The following is a 17,643-nucleotide window of genomic DNA, read 5'->3' as shown; positions in this document are numbered from 1 at the left end:
TCAATACAATATAAACGTCACCATGACAGTGTCTAATATAAATTTAACTGTACAGATGCCATCTTAACTGAAGGATGCATAACTTAGTTTCATTACGCATGTATCGTGAATTTTGAGAAACTAAGAGTTCACCCATTCATTTCATTAGGAGTGAAATCTGACAGGCCCTCATTCTTGCACCGACTCATCTGCTCTGAAAACCTAGAGAATGAGTCAAAGAGGGAGAAAGAGAGAGAGAGAGAGAGAGAGAGAGAGAGACAGAGAGACAACGAGTGGGGGAGACACAGAGAGACACAGAGACAGAGAGAGAGAGAGAGAGAGAGAGAGAGAGAGAGAGAGGGGCATGAAAAACCACAGGGACAGGGCATATGTACATTCCTTTTTTGTTAGACTCTCATTCCTGTGTTTTGGCGTTGTCTTTGTAATCTGGAGTTATAATATTGTCTTCCTGCAGGCCTTCAGTTTACACAGGCTTTTGCTTTATCTTGACATAAACACACCTGACTGGGCTATGTCAAAGGAGCCTCTGAATATCTGTTTCATTACATTTTCACTTCAGGCAAGATTCAGGTTAAATAACTGAGATATGGATTAATTTCCCATGGGAGAGAAGCACTTAGGGTAGTGTGTTGTATTGTAAGGGAGTTTTGGTGAGCGCTACATTGGTCATAACTGTTAAAGAATGCTGTAGGGTAAGACTCATGACAAACATGAACAAGTATGAGTCATTGTTTGTCAATTCCTGGTTCTTGTCAAATGCTAACTTTCTGTTTGTATCAATGACAGGGTAAGAGCAAACAAAATGAAAACTATGTGCAAATGATCTTCATAAATATATATTTACTTTCGAATCTGTGATATTTTATCTGCGTTTTGTACAATATATGATAACGGGTTCACATTAACCAAATCAACAAAAGGTTAACCAAATCAACAAAAGATCAACGTAACCAGGCTGTTTTGAGGGAGGAGGAAAAATTAATTATGTGACCTGTAGAGGGCACTGTAAGACCTGAATCTGTTAGTGCTCCTCTCAGGGGATTTCCAGCATGTGCAGATGAATCTATGATGTCAAAGCTTGGCATAGGTTAGTCTGCAGACTTTAATCTACTTCACTTGTTTGGGCAGCCGGTATTACCCCAACATCTGGGCTCCCTCCCGAATGTGTGGCTCACGCATCGGCCTCCACAGCCACATGAAATGGCACCAGCGTTAACTGTCCCCTATAGGGACTCAGACTTTTTTAGAATTGTTTTTTGGGCCTTGGAGCACTCCTGGCCAAAAATAAGTATGCGATCTGATGTCTTCCCCATGATTTTTTACAGACATTCACTCTCTGAGGTATTTCTACACAGCTGTGTCAGGAGTTGTCGACTTCCCAGAGTTCACTGTGGTGGGCCAGGTGGATGGTGAGGGATTTATCTACTTTGACAGCAACATAAAGAGAGCCATCTCTAAAACAGAGTGGATCAGAGAGAATGAGGGGGCAGATTACTGGAACAGACTGACTCAGATTTATAGTTTACAATTTGGCATTTTGCAGACCCTTCTAAACCAAAGCGACTTACAATTAGTGCATCAACTCTGAATGTTACCCATTTAGCCTACAATAACAACACCTAGACAGCAATGCAACACTTTTACCAGTCAACAGGTATGGATGCTCACACAGGTCATTCATCTATTGTAGAGACAACAGTCTTTTCAGCTCATAGAGCATTGTAGGAATTGGGTATAGATTCTTGTCCTGTTTCTCAGTACACTACTTCTTCACCTGCAAATTGTTATTACAGCTCTTGTCCTGGCCACCTGTGCTATTTTCTCTACCCAACCAGTAGGTACATTTCACCTACCAAACGGGAGCTTTCTCTTTGCCAGCTTATTGGTTGAGCTACAACAAATTGTAAAAAATTGCTAATGATGACTTAGGTCCCATATCTGAGGCTTGGGTTCATGCACCTTAGCACAGCTGTCTTTCTCTCTCTATAGTTGTCTAAATATGTATGTTCAACTCTTTAAAGGTTAGAAGACAAGTTTCATGTATCAACATTATGATTAAAGACATGATAATATTTCCACAAAAAGCTGTAGTCAGTGTAACTAGATACTGATTGTTCATAAAATAAATTAAGGTGTTTGCATTCAAGTGGTCATGGTTGTGGATGGCCAGTCTGGCCTGTGACCCTCTCAGTGAACTAGCCTGCACTTGATTTGCTTTGCTTAAGTTTTCTTTTGGTGGTAAGGCACAAAAAAATAAAGATAATGATAATTACCATATTAGTGTAAGACCATTAGGCTGCTGGCAACAGACTGGCTGTCAGAACATATCCAACCTGCCAAATCATTCAAACCCAGATGTTCCTTTCCCCAGCCACATCCACCAGCTGGGATATTTAATCCTCCCAACATGTCCTAGGTCTGCCCTGTGGTCTCCTCCCAGTTGGTCGTGCCTGGAACACCTCCACAGGGAGGCGCCCAGCAGGCATCCAGTCTAGATGCCTGAATCACCTCGACAGACTTCTGTAAAGAATTCTGTGTTTAAAATTTAAAAAGCGTTCTGATCTCAATTTGGATGCAGAGAACACATTTGCTGTACATAAGTGTGACATTAGTGCGCCTGGAGGTAGACAGAATAAGACAGTACTCACCCTCGTAAGCCAATTATTTATCCATTTCCATCTCAGTTCCTTTTTTCCTTAATCTACATTATCAGGTGATGAATGACGATCAATTTTATGAAGTTAAACTGAAATGATGATAGCTCCCCAAGCTGTATTGTCAAATCCAACCACTTGTGCATAGACACTGAGAACATGTCAGTTACATGCTCTACAATAATCCACAGTGTACAGTTGTCTTTTACTCCCTTCAGTGCACGTATAAACTCTGTACCCAAAGTAGCCTTTGTTCTCGAGTTTATCATTATCTGCCTCGGTCCATCTCAGCCTCAAGGAAGCTAAAATTTTGGTGCACGGCATTGCTGCAAAGCCATCTTTAATGGTTTCCTTTCTAAAAGTCATCAAATTTAAATATGTTCAAAACTAAGCTGCACAGTTCTTTTTTAACAAAGACATCACACAGAAAGTTTATGGTTATGTGGTTATGAGTCTTGCATTTGGGAGGCATGTGACCTGTGACATATAGAGCCTGTGCTGATTGGTTTGATATATTCACATTCAGTCTCACATAAACAAGTAGACCTGCCCTCACATTTGGAAAGCTAATAGGCCCATGATCTCCCTGTCTCTCTCTCTCTCTCTCTCTCAGGTGTGCACACACTTCAGAGTGTGTTTGGCTGCGAGTGGGAGGATGAGACTGGAGTCATAAATGGGTTTGCTCAGTTTAGATATGATGGAGAGGATATTATATCTGTGGATGTGAAACACAGGCAGAGTAAGTCATATACCTCCTAATAGAAGAGTCCTATGGCTTTGTTCTACTAGAAGAACAAAGTCATAAGATTCTTCTCTTAGGCAGTGATTTACTATTTATTTCCACCAGGTTAGTCACTAAACTTATATCTCAGAGTCTGTTTACTTGCACTCATCTTTCATTTATCCAGTTAATCTCATTAGCAGAGCAATGTGCTTTGTCACCTTTACCCTGACCCCCATCTCTCCTAAATACTAATCACACACACACACACACACACACACACACACACACACACAAACACACACACACGTCTTCCTCTGACACCTCTTATCTCTCTCTGTCTCTCTTTTCTCTTTCTCTCTCTCTTTCCAGTCTCTCTTGAGGTCTCACTCTTGCAGGGGGATCCCTCTTCTCCAGTGGTGTGTCATACCACAGGTTTCTACCCCAGACAAGTGATGGTTTCCTGGCAGAAAAATGGAGAGGATCTTAACGAAGGTGTGGAACTGGGAGAGATTTTGCCCAATGAAGATGGAACCTTCCAGAAGAGCACCGGACTGACAGTCTCAGCTGAGGAGCTGAATCAGCATCAGTACTCCTGTGTTGTAGATCACAAGAGCTGTCAAGACAAGACTGTCCAGACTTGGGGTAAGAGAGAGTTTAAAGGTAACTAAAAGGGAACTCTCTGAAGCATTTTTACTTGGAATCTCCACTACTATCATCTCTGTATTCACTGGCAGGAGAAAGCTACAGTGCGTTTTACAGAATATGATAGTGTGCTTGCATTTTAGTAGTAACAACACGTTTACGATTTGCTTTAGTTCCTGATAAGAATGTGAGCATCATCACCATAGTGGGCATTGTGGCTGTAGTTTTCATCCTCATTATTGTTAGTGTTGGATTCTTCATATGGAAGAGATCCAACAGTGGTAAGTGTGTATGTGTGTGCGTGTATATGTGCATGTTTTTCACACACGCACACACACACACACACACACACACAAACAGATGTGAGTACAGACACATAAGCCCACATACAGTCACTAATCATAAATTCATTTGCAGGTTCATCTACAGGTTTAGCACTGATTGATAAGTAAAATTCAGCTTCTCTCTGTCTCTGATAATCTGTTTTGCTGTAATATAACAATCATCTCATATTAGTTGTGTAAATAGTGTGTGGACTCTACTGCACTGAGATCTGTTCTGTTGGGAATTGTCCTGTGATAGTGAGAATGAATACACAGCATTTTGGCCCCTGCAAAGCTAAATAAAGATATAAGTTCATTACATCAGATCTGAAACACACGACAAACTATATTGGCCTGTTGTCCTGTAGTGATTGTGTACAGTTTTGCCTGGTGACACAGTGAAGATATTGGGCATGCTCTGCTTAGTGCCCCACCAGCAATATTCCCAACTACTCTGGGACTCTTAATTTGCTTGTTTATTTTATTCTTATTTTTGGCTAAAAACATTTTATTTGTACTGCTCCATAATTGTAATTGCTGTTTTTTTTTAGTAGTAATATTTTTCTACACCTCCTCAACATAATTAGTAGTAACTTTGACATGGGGTTTGTTTTAAATTGAAAGTGTAAATAAATAATTTAATAATAATGTTTAATAGTTTAAATTCTTAATTTATAATAATTTAATGCTTAATAAATTTAATCATATTCCATTAACATTTAAAGACTCATCTGCTCATCTTTTTTAACATGCATATTGTACAACACTATCTGTCTCCATAGGGACAAATGGTGCTGATAAACCATGATTACATCAGGCATGTTTTCTCTCTTTGCATGGTCTACAGTACATCAGTTGCAGTACATCAGCCCATAGCAGGACATAATTGTGTCACGGTTTGGTATGGGATCATGCAGCGATCTGCACTGTGCCAGTTTACCTCTGGTTGTTAGGTTCTCTACTTTTGTTTTGTCATACTATCAGCAGCCTCACTATGGCACTTCTTAGCCAGGATTGTCTGTTGTCTCATGTCAGTTTAGCTATCCACCTCTTGTATGGAGTCTTTATACAAGTTCTTTGGATAAAATGAATCAATGTAAAAAATGAATCAATGCAAATACATAAAGTGTTCAAAAACAAAGATGAAAAAGCTGACAGTGTTTAGAAGTTCAAATAAAACAAAAATTTGAAAATGATTGTTTTCTTTCTCATGTATTAATTGTAGCATGTTGATTCAGTTGTCAGTAGTGATAAATTACTGTGTTTACAGTTTCAGTACAGTTACCCTTAAATCAGCTCTATGACCAAAATAATATACATGTAGTTACTTGCTTCGCTTTGAAAAGGAGTGATTAAATCCGTTCCCCACACACAGACATGAACATTCACAGATCACATTGCACAGAGAGATTATATTACTAGGTTTACTCCACCCTTTACTATAAAACACTTTAAGACGTTAAAGTACTCTTTCACACTATTGATTCCCCAGGCTGTTAAAGTCCAGACACACATATCGTAAAGTGTTTCCATCTGTCAGGATTCATGCCTTTGCCAAAGTGTGCAAACATTTCTCCACTGTAAATCATTCAGTGAACTCACAATCTTTTCCAATTTCAATGCATTTTAAACAGACAAATGTCAGCACATCTACATTGTAAAAATCTGACCAAGGTATGTCCAGTGCCTAGCGGAATCACTGTGTACCCTCCTGCAGTTCTGTGGTTCTCTGTGATTATATCCATGAGTTCTTTTAAATGCTTGTTTTGTTTTGTGCAAAATCTAAACTATACTATTGGACCTCACAGAGAGAGGGGGATTTATCCACATAAATTAACTGAAAACAAGGGATGTTCCAAATTCCTACAAAGATGGAGACAATCAACGAATGGCTTGAGTTGTTAAGGTAATATATTAGACCTGGGCAAAGTTAGCATGTAACAATTCGCCTTACTAAAAACTCTAAGGTGAATAGAACAAACGCAAAATAGGTACGGGCGAATCTGATTCTCACTGCCCATGGACGCTGCCAGCTGAGCCTGCAACAAATATGTGAAAGCAACAACAGAATCTCTCTCGTTTCTTTTGTTTTATAATTCGAATAAAAATATTTATCAACGACAAAAGGACTCTGATTGTTGTGTACACAAACGTGCATTAACATAAATCAAATCAACACTCATGTGTCGTAACACAAGCAGAAACAAACGTCGGAAAGCCTACTTTCAACAACAACAATAAAATACATCAAACGCTAATTTACAAATCATTCCCGGTGCCCCAAAGTCCAACCAGTCCCCACAGTTTATACAACGAACGAAAAGTTCTCGCACATGAATAAAGTCCCGAACCGAGAGGGAAAAAAACCCAAAATTCTCCTGAATGGGGGGTTTCGCACAGGGTGCCATATGGGCTAATTATCGGGCTGTTGTTCCCTCTTCTCGTATAAACAATTTCGACGAAACTACCAAGTACTGGGTGTTTGGACGACGGAGCCTATTACCAAGGCCAGGTTTTACTACCGGTAAGCTACTCATTGCATTACGTGTTTAACATATCTTACTTAACTTACTTTAGCTTTTACATATGACAAAAACAAGTACTCACTTCGTGGGCTTGTATGCTAGTAGAGTTATATTGATAGTTATAACTATAGTTAAAGAGAGGTGATAACGTTACCGAATCAGTTCCTGTGTGTCCCCGTTGAGACTGTATATTTCAATGTAGCACACGCTTGCGACTGTTCGTTTTTAGTTAACCATAACATTAGGCTGGCCAGATAACAGCTGTTTGTAGATACGGCTTTATATTGAGTATGCCTGCTGCTGTTAATGCGTTTAGTGAGTACATAGTTACGGATTTTATATAATGCAGCCGATCGAGAACTCGCTACGACAGCGGAGAACAAGAGGCCCCCCTCCCCGAAATAAGGACGGAAACAGCGTCGCCCATCAGGGAGGTCACCGCTATTAAGAACGACAAAGGCAGCGCTGGATGGGAGGTCACCGCCATTAAGAACGACAAAGTATGATTTTAAAAGTGAAATTCTGTATTGTACCATTACCAGCGAATGTTGTATGCCTGGTTATAACCATGTTTAGGCCTAAGTAGCCTAGAATTTGACACTGCCGTTTAAATGTTTAGAAATTTCCATCCTCCAACGTACTGTATTGTCTATTAAATCAATCAAACAAAACATTTCCTGAGGCACTGCACTGCCACTTAAAAATGATTTTATATTCGTATTTTTGTTTCTATATTTTCTTTATGTTTGCATTTTGTAGTTACATTTTAATTCCTTCTGTGTTGGCACTCTGACTCTCGTTGTACATTTACGACAATAAAGGCATTCCTTATACATTTACTTGTTGCCTGTATTTCAGTATTCTCTGTTAAATTCTTATTATCAAGGTGTATATATAGATTGCAGTATACAAAGGTGTGTGTGTTCTCAGCCTGTGAGGACGTGGTGGAAGTAAACTTTAATCCATTTACCAACTGTAACATTTCACACACTACGTGAGTTCACGTGAACTCAATAACCCAGTTGTCTCCAGCTAAAACCAATACAGACCATCTGAGACCAGTTCAGACCAATACATTCCAGTAGAAATTTTTATTGGTTTTTCTACTGGGCATTCCAGTAGAAACCAGTTATGAAACCAGTTGAATGTGTTTCAATTTCCTTATAAAAACCAATAGGAACCAGTTGAAATTGCTGTTGGTTTTCTACTGGTTTTCAATTGGTTTTCTACTGGGTTTCAATTGGTTTTCTACTGGGATTTCCTACTGGTTTTCAACTGGAATTTCCACACTCTCTGAAATACTTCTACACGGCTGTGTCAGGAGACATCCACTTCCCAGAGTTCACCATTGTGGGTCTGGTGGATGGTGTGCAGTTCATGTACTACGACAGTGACATGAAAAGAGTTGTTCCTAAAACAGAATGGATCAAAGAGAAAGAGGGAGCGGATTACTGGGAAAGCCAGACTCAGATTGCCACTGGTAACCAGCCAGTCTTCCTGAACAGCATCCAGATAGTTGGCGAACGCTTCAACCAAAGCAAGTCAGCAGATATGTACGCACACATATACACACACACACACACACGAGTGCATGCACACACACACATGCACACACTTACTAGAACCATCATGGAAAACAATGGGGCGGAAAGCCCTCACCACCCTGTCTGTCTAATACACACAGTGCAGTTAATACAAATCAGTCTGTCTGATACACACAGTGCAGTTAATACAAATCAGTCTGTCTGATACACACAGTGCAGTTAACACCAATCAGTCTGATGCATACCATTGACAACATAATTTTATTTACAAACCATAGCCAATTGTTGCGCGTGTTTTCAATATTATTTTAGTCAAAGCATCTCCTTCAACAGACTGATGCAAACAATAATTTATTCTGCACTCTTGTTCCTTTTGTCCCCTAAGATATTTAATGTAGCACTGTGCTCGTATTACAACACTACCGTCCACTATGTTGGACACTATACCAAAAAGAACATGCACGTAACAAACATGAATGAATATTAAACTATCATAGGGTATGTTATGACAATGAACAACTGGATAATTTCATTTCACAGCTTTACTGAAGTGCATTTACAAGCTGCTAGGTGGCTTGATCTAACGGTAGCCATCTCTCTGTAGCTAGCTGACATTACCATCATAATTAAAGATAACTGTTCATGTAGCAGTTTATATTCACAATCCAGTTTGGATCATTTTGTTTTGCAATATATATCCACCATTTCAGCAAGTTGTGAGAGCCGGAATTTTGGTAGATTTCCCAAAGGTCTGGAGAACATCAGAGAGACACACACATCTTCGCAGGCGTAGCCATTGTTGAATGGAAGTAACTTTAACTCCTGCTGCCTTCCAATATGGCAGCGTGAAAAAGGCCTATAGCATCGGGGTTTGCCAAGGCCAAAATAATAAACAAAACAAAAACTAATTTGGAAAAATCTACTTATTCTACCAGAAAAGAAAAGGCAAAACAAAGACAGGCACTACACTGGCTCCCTATCTAACCAAAAAAACACTGGAAAACGATAAAGCAAACAAAAAATGGCAGCTCACCCTTACAGCTCCCAGAGCGGAAACAGAACAGATGTTAACCTTGCACCTACAAAACTACAAACACTCTTATGTACAAACTTCAGCAGAAACAAACACAACACTCACAACAACTCACACAATCAATGACCGGTGTCTTTAGTAGACAAAGGAGGAACACTTAACAAACACCGTATAACACAACTAATAGCTCAAAAATACAACAAGTATCTCTCTCAGTATGTTCCTCGCTCTCCGCTGGTCTGTTTGTCTTTTTTAGAAGCTTCTCCCGCAGCCTACAGGAAAATCAGTGGAATCCCATGTGGCTTCATGGGGTGACAGACATTTTGGGCGGAAGTAACAAAAATTGCTTGCTGTAAATGATAAATGTCAGTCGAGTTTATCAAATCAACTGACAATTTATCACTCTATTTTTAGCTCACATATATTTTTAACCCTCTATTTTTCCATCCACATGCATTTTCATCACCTCCATTTTTATTAATTAATTTTTGTTACCTCCACCCCTGAGTCTACTTTCCCAAAAGGAGAAATGGCAATTTTGTGTTGTGAATAATGAATGATGAATGACAATGATGAAACACGGCTCTGTTTTCTTCACATCAGGACTGTTTAAATCAAATCAGCTTTGAATTAATCAAATCACTTGATAATTTGTCACTCTGTTTTTTATTTCACATGCATTTTTACCGCTCTGTTTTTCAGTTCACATGCATTTTCATCAACTCCATTTTTATCAGTTAATTTTTGTTAATTCCACCCCTGATACAAAAGGGCTAAGGGTTCCTTTTCAATACTGTTGTAATGTAACTGATATTTGCTGAATTTCTTTGAAAAGTAACTGATTGGATGATCTATGCCTTGGGAATCTTCCTGCAATAAAACTGCACCAGCCCCACCAGCACTTGCTTCTACTTCTAATTTGAAGGCTTTAGAAAACTCCGGGGCTGCAAGTACAGGAGTGCTACACAGGAGAGATTTAGCCACTTCAAATCAACTCATTCTACACACACTGACTCTGCACACACTGAATCTACACACACTGATGATCATGTTTAATAAATGTGAGAGTTGATATCTAAATACTCTGTCCATGTCTATGGAGAACCCAGAGTGCCAAAAATGATCAAATAATAAATAAAATAATAAAATATCGCCCACATATAACATGGCAAATGATGATGTGTTTCTATTAAGCAGTTGACTTTCTAGTGAACAGTGGCTAACCAAAATATTCTGATTGTTTATTTAAAAAAAAAAAAAAACAATTTCTGTCTGATGCCTTAATAACCCAAAAATCAATCATATGACTGTACCATAAACAGTTCTTCTGTCTCACATTTACTGTCACTTTCAGTCTTTTTACATTCAGAATAGAATAAAACAATTTCTGTCTCATGTCTCAGTGGTCCAAAAAGATTTTTTTTTTTTACACTAGCAAACTTACACACAATAACACCCTTACACACACTAACAAACTTACACACAAACAACCTTACACATGCTAACAAATTTACACACACAAAGCCCTACAAACTAATATGATTCTGAATCAGTGCTGTACTATTCCATTTTTAATCATCTCAGCAAGCACACACTGAGAAGGACATGTACATACAAACTAATACACACAGACAGACTAAGAAACACACACACATATAAACAATACACAGAGACAGACTGAGAGACACACATACACACAGACAGACTGAGAAACACACATACATATAAAGAATACGCACAGACAGACTGAGAAACACACATATATTGAAATAATACGCACTTAACCCGCTGTGTCTTTTTGATTCAAATGTGTGATCCACATTCATTAATGCAACACTGCTTACAGAGAGCTGATTTATGGGATGTGCTGTCATGAGAGGGACAGATCTTGAGTGCATTTATTTTCATTCAGTAATCCTCAGAAACAGACTGTAATCCAGAGGAACAGACTGTAATCCAGAGGAACAGACTGTAATCCAGAGGAATAGACTGTAATCCAGAGGAACAAACAATAACTGCTGTGACTGCTGGCTTGTAACATTACCAGTGTGAGTTGTGTAGGTGACACAGGAAAGCCTGTTCTCAGAGAATGTTAAAAAAAACACCTCATATACATGGCTGTGTTTTACTCCCATCAGCACAGGGTGGCCTGTAGAGTGTGATAGTGTGTGTGTGTTGTAGAGGGTGTCGGAGCATGAATGTGTATGTGTTACTCTAGGGTCTCCTGTTTGTTGGTTTATGAGTGTCAGTGAGGTGTAGTGAGTGTTTTAATGTGTACTCATATCTGAACAGGAATTCACACATGGCAGTTGATGTACGGCTGTGAGCTGGAAACGAGGATATGACCAGTATGGCTATGATGGAGAAGATTTCGTTGCTCTGGATAAGAGCACCATCACCTGGACAGCCGCTAACCCACAAACTGTCATCACCAAACACGAGTGGGCAGCTGATAGATCTATCGCTCAACCCCGGAAGAACTATCTGGAGAACACGTGTGTCAATTGGCTGAAGAAATATGTGAGCTATGGCAAGGAGACTTTAGAGAAGAAAGGTAACATATCTCTATAAACCTCTGCTTCTACAAAGTCAGCTTATTAAAGTTGTGGAAATTCACATCTTCTACACACTCTACATACATCTATCTATGCAGTCTGTCAGTGATCCTCTGAAAATGTATATCATAAATGCGCTAATTTTTCAGGTGAACTGTTTGTGTTTTGCATTTTGTATTCTTCTGTTTACCTGCCCTCTTATTAGCATAGCTCATTGGAGTTAGTGGTAATGAAGAAACTGAAATTTCATATTGTAGTTAAACTAACAGTTCGGTGCTACTCAATGTCAGTATATCAAATTATAGACAATATATAATATGTCAGCTTATATATCTATATAATAAGTATACACTTCTATACTTCTATAAGTTTATATTGTTGTAATCGATGGAGAGAACCGAGATGCAGGACACAGACTCAGTGACAGAATGAATGAGGATAGGTTTATTGCAGGGCTGGTAAATGGAGATGAATGGAGATTGGAATGTTAGCAGGCAAGACTGAGAGCACAGAGGTAACGGCTGGTGATGTAGAAGAGGCAGATGAGGGAAGACAGGACTGAGTGTGTGGTGGGATGGAATACGACAGAGGCAGGGCTGTGAACGTGGCTGAGCAAGTAGACGGCAGATGAGAAGCAGGCAGGGAAGAGAGAGTGATCCTAGATGTAGGGAGACAGAGATAAGTTCAGTAACTAACAAACGATAGAATAGTTTAGAATGCACAGTTCTACTGGCAGAGGAATGAGCTCTACCACACTGACTGAGGATGTGGAGAATAGCAAGACCAACTCTGGTAAGAGAGAAAAAAATAAAGAACAATTAGAGCTGGATTTAAAAGGCTTCATTAGTGTATCAAAGATGAAGAGTCAGCTCCACTGTGATTATATGTGCAATGCCCATATGTAAAAGTGACTACAGTCAAAAAAATGGAATCATAACATAACTATAAATAACTACACCATAACAACATAATAATGTGGTTGTGTTTGTATGTTTGTGTCATGTGTAGATGGTGTTTTATGTTTTTGATATGAATATTATTACACAGAAACATTTGGTGTTTGTTACAGGTTCTAATGTCATGGCTGTTATCATTGGCAGCTGTCTGTCTGTAGCTGTAGTGTTAGTCCTCATCACTGCTATTGTTGGGTTCCTCTTGTGGAAGAGATACAAGAATGGTGTGTATGAGTGTGTTTTTTCATTATTATGCAAACAAATTAATGTAACAAATTGTCTAAATTATGCTTCTTTAAACTAATGTGATTTTTCTGACAGCTTTTTTAGGTGGTGAGAAGAAAAAAGGTGAGTATTGTGTTATATTTCTATGAAACAACAGGGAGACAATGAATATTTCCTTTAGCTTTTGGGAATTGGGAAACTATTTGAGAAAAAAAAAGTCTCCTTAAAGCCATGAATGTGTGTTTCTAAAACAAAAGGACCTTAAGAGAAAAGGAGGTGTTTTAGAATTGGACACCAGTATCATGACTAATGATCCACATCTAAACTGGTATATTTTCTGTTTTTTATTGTATATTCAGATTCTAACTCTGTGGCCTCTGATGACTCCAATGAGATCATGTTAAAAGGTAAAAGTGGTCTTTGTATATGGTGTGTGTTTGTGGTCTGTTAGTTTGCAATTGTCATACTCTGTTCTGAGACATCATTTAGGAAACACCTCTGAACTCTAAACTAAAAATAGCATCAGTGCATTTACAACGAGCCTATTTCACTCAGTCAAATTGCAGAAGTCACACATTGTTATGTTTACTTCATCTAATAAACGTCAAGTGGAAAAAGCATATTGGGAAATAGTGATATACTTAAATAACACGCTGAGAAAATCACTAGATAGTAGGGGTGTAACGGTACACAGAACTCATGGTTCGGTTCACACCATGGTTTGTTCCACCTAGTGTCATATAGTGCCCCCAGAGGTAGTTGGTACAGCCTATAGTGCATTAAAGGTACCATAGAATGGAAATCACAATTTTCCTTACCCTTTTGAATTCACTGAGATGAATGTGCTATGGAAACATTGTCAAAGTATGAAAACATGCATTTTCCTCCTAAAGCCATATGATCTATGTGAAGAAAACATGCCTTTCTACTGCCTGTTCTGAACTGCAGTGTTCGTGACGTCACAACTGCACATGGGCGCCTACAGCAGTGTGTAGCCAATCATAGGCTATTCACAGCCAGCATTGCCATCTATTTTTCATTAAGAAATGTAGTTTGCTTCTTACTGCAATGTACCGTTAAACCACAACATAGGGTCCTTGAAAACTTATGTCATAATATGTTTGCAAATGTGCACCACATCTATGATATCTGGAAGACTGTTCTGATAAGAGATATTCTGCTCAACAAAAGTTGTAATAGGCTTGTGAAAGGCCAGTCATTTCAAATGAATGTAGAATGTAGACCATGTCAGACTTTTCTTTCTTGTGTAATTAAACATAATGAGCTGGTTAGTACATGTGTGAACTGAGAGACAGGTACTTCTATTCCAAAGCAGACTCTGAATCCATTAAGGTGTGCCCAACTACAAATGCTACACATTTTCATGGACACATACTTCTTAAAGCAGTTAGAAATTATGATTCTTGAACTGATTGTTCAATACTTGATTGGGTTATCAAGAGTGCACCCTCCTTCCTCAATGTTTTGTTGATTAACCCATGACACAGAAGCCCATAATGCATTTGGGGTTATTGTCATGGCAATCATGCTTGAATGTTCACCTGGTATTTTATATAATTTTCACTCTTTTCTTTCATATGATAGATGAATGCCAAATTATACAGTGGTCCTACAGAATGATCCTTAACGTCTTTCTCTTAGATTCATTTATCTTCAGAACATTTCTTCTTTTTTTTCTCTGAGGTTCATACATTGAATCAGGCTTTATAAATATATGCTGTAAAAATGCTGTAATAATGAAATCTCTGTTGACTGTCAGTGATGCATTCCCTGCGACACATCTGCATAGAAACTTCTGGGATATGAAATTTTCTTTAGTTTGTAACAGTGAGGATTGTGGATGAAGAGTCCTTCATGCAATATGCCATTGTCATACACTGAGAGATTCCCAGGCAGGAGTGGGGGACAGTCAGACTTGGATCTCTATGGTGAAAAACATAATGGTTCCTAAGCAACGCATCAGTCAGACTGGAGGTGAGACCTGTATTATGGTAATGACATAACTGTGCACCATAACCTAAACAACAGTAGAATATTCTTTAAAAATTTCTCAGTGACTAAATCCTTACTTCCATGTTTGTGTTACATGGGAACAGTGAATATGATATTCAGTAGCTGTTTCAGGTGTGGAGGGGTGCAGGACCCAAGCGCAAGACACAACGATGGTGGTGACAAAAAAGGAGGACTTCACTTACAAAATGCTGATAAATAAACAGGAACAAAAACCAGTAAGGAAAAAGGTGCCGCCAAACAGAGTGTATACAAACACAAACAACAATAGACAAAGGACAGGGCAAACACAAGGGCTTAAATACAAGAGGAGAACTAAACAGGGCAAACATGATTGGAGCAAATTAACAAGGGGAAAACGAGGTTAATAAATGGAACAAACCGGATCAGGTGAGGGGTGGAAGCACACACGGAACAGGAGCGCAAGACATTTCAAAATAAAAGTCCAAAGTTGAGGCGCAGGCTGTGACAAGCTGTTATGGAAAATAAGCTTGACCACAGTGAATGAAATTGTTGACCAAAAGGAAAGAGAACAGTGACCAGTGACAGAGCTGACATAAAACAAACTTTGTGTCTTTTCTACATGTGTTATTCAGACATTTGTAATTAGCTCATGGAGAGAGAACAGTGACAGGGAATCCAAATAACATAAGACTCTAATATAAGCACCATTTTCAATGTTGTGACAGGGTAATGTTAAAACAGACAATAATATGATTACCATTGTATCAAAGCTCTGAAACACATTTTTCATATTAATAAATCATACATCATATATACACTCTCTGTCTCTCCCCCCTCCTCCTTCTCTCTCTCTCTCTCTCTCTCTCTCTCTCCCTCTCTCTCACCCTCTCTTTCTTCCTCTCTCTCTTTCTCTATCTATTTGTCTATCTATGTTACTACGTATCCATCTGTCTGGTCCTCATATATTTTATCATACATGGTCTCATAAGATAAGCACTCTATTCTCACTGTGTGCAGGTCAATAGAAAAGAGCCCAGTCATTAAAAACTCTTCACTCCTCACACAACAGGGTGTGTCGATCACTCTCTGTCTCTCTCGCCTTCTCTCTCTCTCTCTCTCTCTCTCTCTCTCTCACACACACACACACACACACACACACACATACAAACACCTTTATAGACATGTAGGCACAAGGCCTAGGCCTTATCTACACATCAGACTACACTTCATCAGATATGACCAGACTAGTATCATTACTGTTTTCTTTTGTTCTAAGGTTCTAAATCTGTGTTCCACATCAGTCCTCTCTCTCTCCCTCTCTTTCTCACTCATGACATACAGGTCATTAGTTTTATAATGACCTGTGACCCTAACCCTAACCCATTAGTGTGATAATAATGTTCATCATATCACAGAGGTCTAATGAAAACATCACCTTCTCTTTACAGTCATACTGCCAGCACGTGGCTAGCTGTTGAGCTTTAATCTCATGCAGTTTGTGTGTGTGTCTGTGTGTGTGTGTGTGTGTGTGTGTGGGGTGTGGGGTTTGGGGTGTAGGGGGTGGGTAAATAGACAGTGAACAAGGGAGGCTCAGGATGGCAATGACCAATAACCTGGCCAGGCACCATTGACCATCCACCACTGATGAGAGAGTTTCATCACTATGTCGAACTCACACTCTGTTCAGCGCAGCAGCTCTAGCTGTTGTGTGATGTGTTGCTTTATAAACATGTTATAGGGAGAGGGGAGTGTATGAGTGCTCTTGAATTTGAGTGTTTGAGACTCTAATTTGGAACGCAGATTTGGTGGCATAGAACAGTGTTTCTCAATCCTGCTCCTGGGGGACCCCTGCTCCGCACATTTTCCATCTTTCCCTGCTCTACCTACCTGACTGAACTCATCAGTGGCACTTTCGATTAGCTGAGCACACCTGATTTAATCAAGAGCTTGTTAATCACACCAATCAGGTGTTTGGAGCAAGGATAGATAAAGATATGCAGAGCAGGGGTCCCCCAGGCGCAGGATTGAGAAACACTGCCATAAAACAGAAGAGAAAAGTATCGATGCTGGTCTGGTTATATGCAGTGTAGTCTGTAGTGCAGAAGGGCTCATGGATTGATGTGTTACAGTCATATCTGGTTTGGACTGACAGGCATGGGCAGAGATCCTGACTGGAGAGTTGTTGGAACCCTCATCTCATTTTTCTCTCTTTCATAGATGTGCTCAATAATCAGAGGATATATGACTGTGAGTGGGATGGTGAAACTGGAGAATAAAAGGGACACACACACACACACACACTGAACACAGTACTGAGCACGCAACCACACACAGACACACACACATTCGGGACACAGTTAAACACCATCAATACTGAACACATGATAACTTTATGATTTAAAACCATAAAATTGTCCTAAAGCTCCATGATGCATGATGTCCAAAGAGCCCATTTTTCTGCATGCCTGTA

At 39.3% G+C, this 17,643-nt stretch overlaps 1 pseudogene; it reads left to right on the top strand.

The window, feature by feature from the left end:
• The first annotated feature begins 1,068 nt into the window (after positions 1-1,068).
• Positions 1,069-16,198, top strand: LOC115827731 (class I histocompatibility antigen, F10 alpha chain-like; annotated as a pseudogene).
• The last annotated feature ends 1,445 nt before the right edge of the window (positions 16,199-17,643 follow it).

The sequence above is a fragment of the Chanos chanos genome, chromosome 1 (genome assembly GCF_902362185.1).
Source record: "Chanos chanos chromosome 1, fChaCha1.1, whole genome shotgun sequence".
NCBI lineage: Eukaryota > Metazoa > Chordata > Actinopteri > Gonorynchiformes > Chanidae > Chanos > Chanos chanos.
This window is presented reverse-complemented; position numbering and strand designations above follow the sequence as displayed.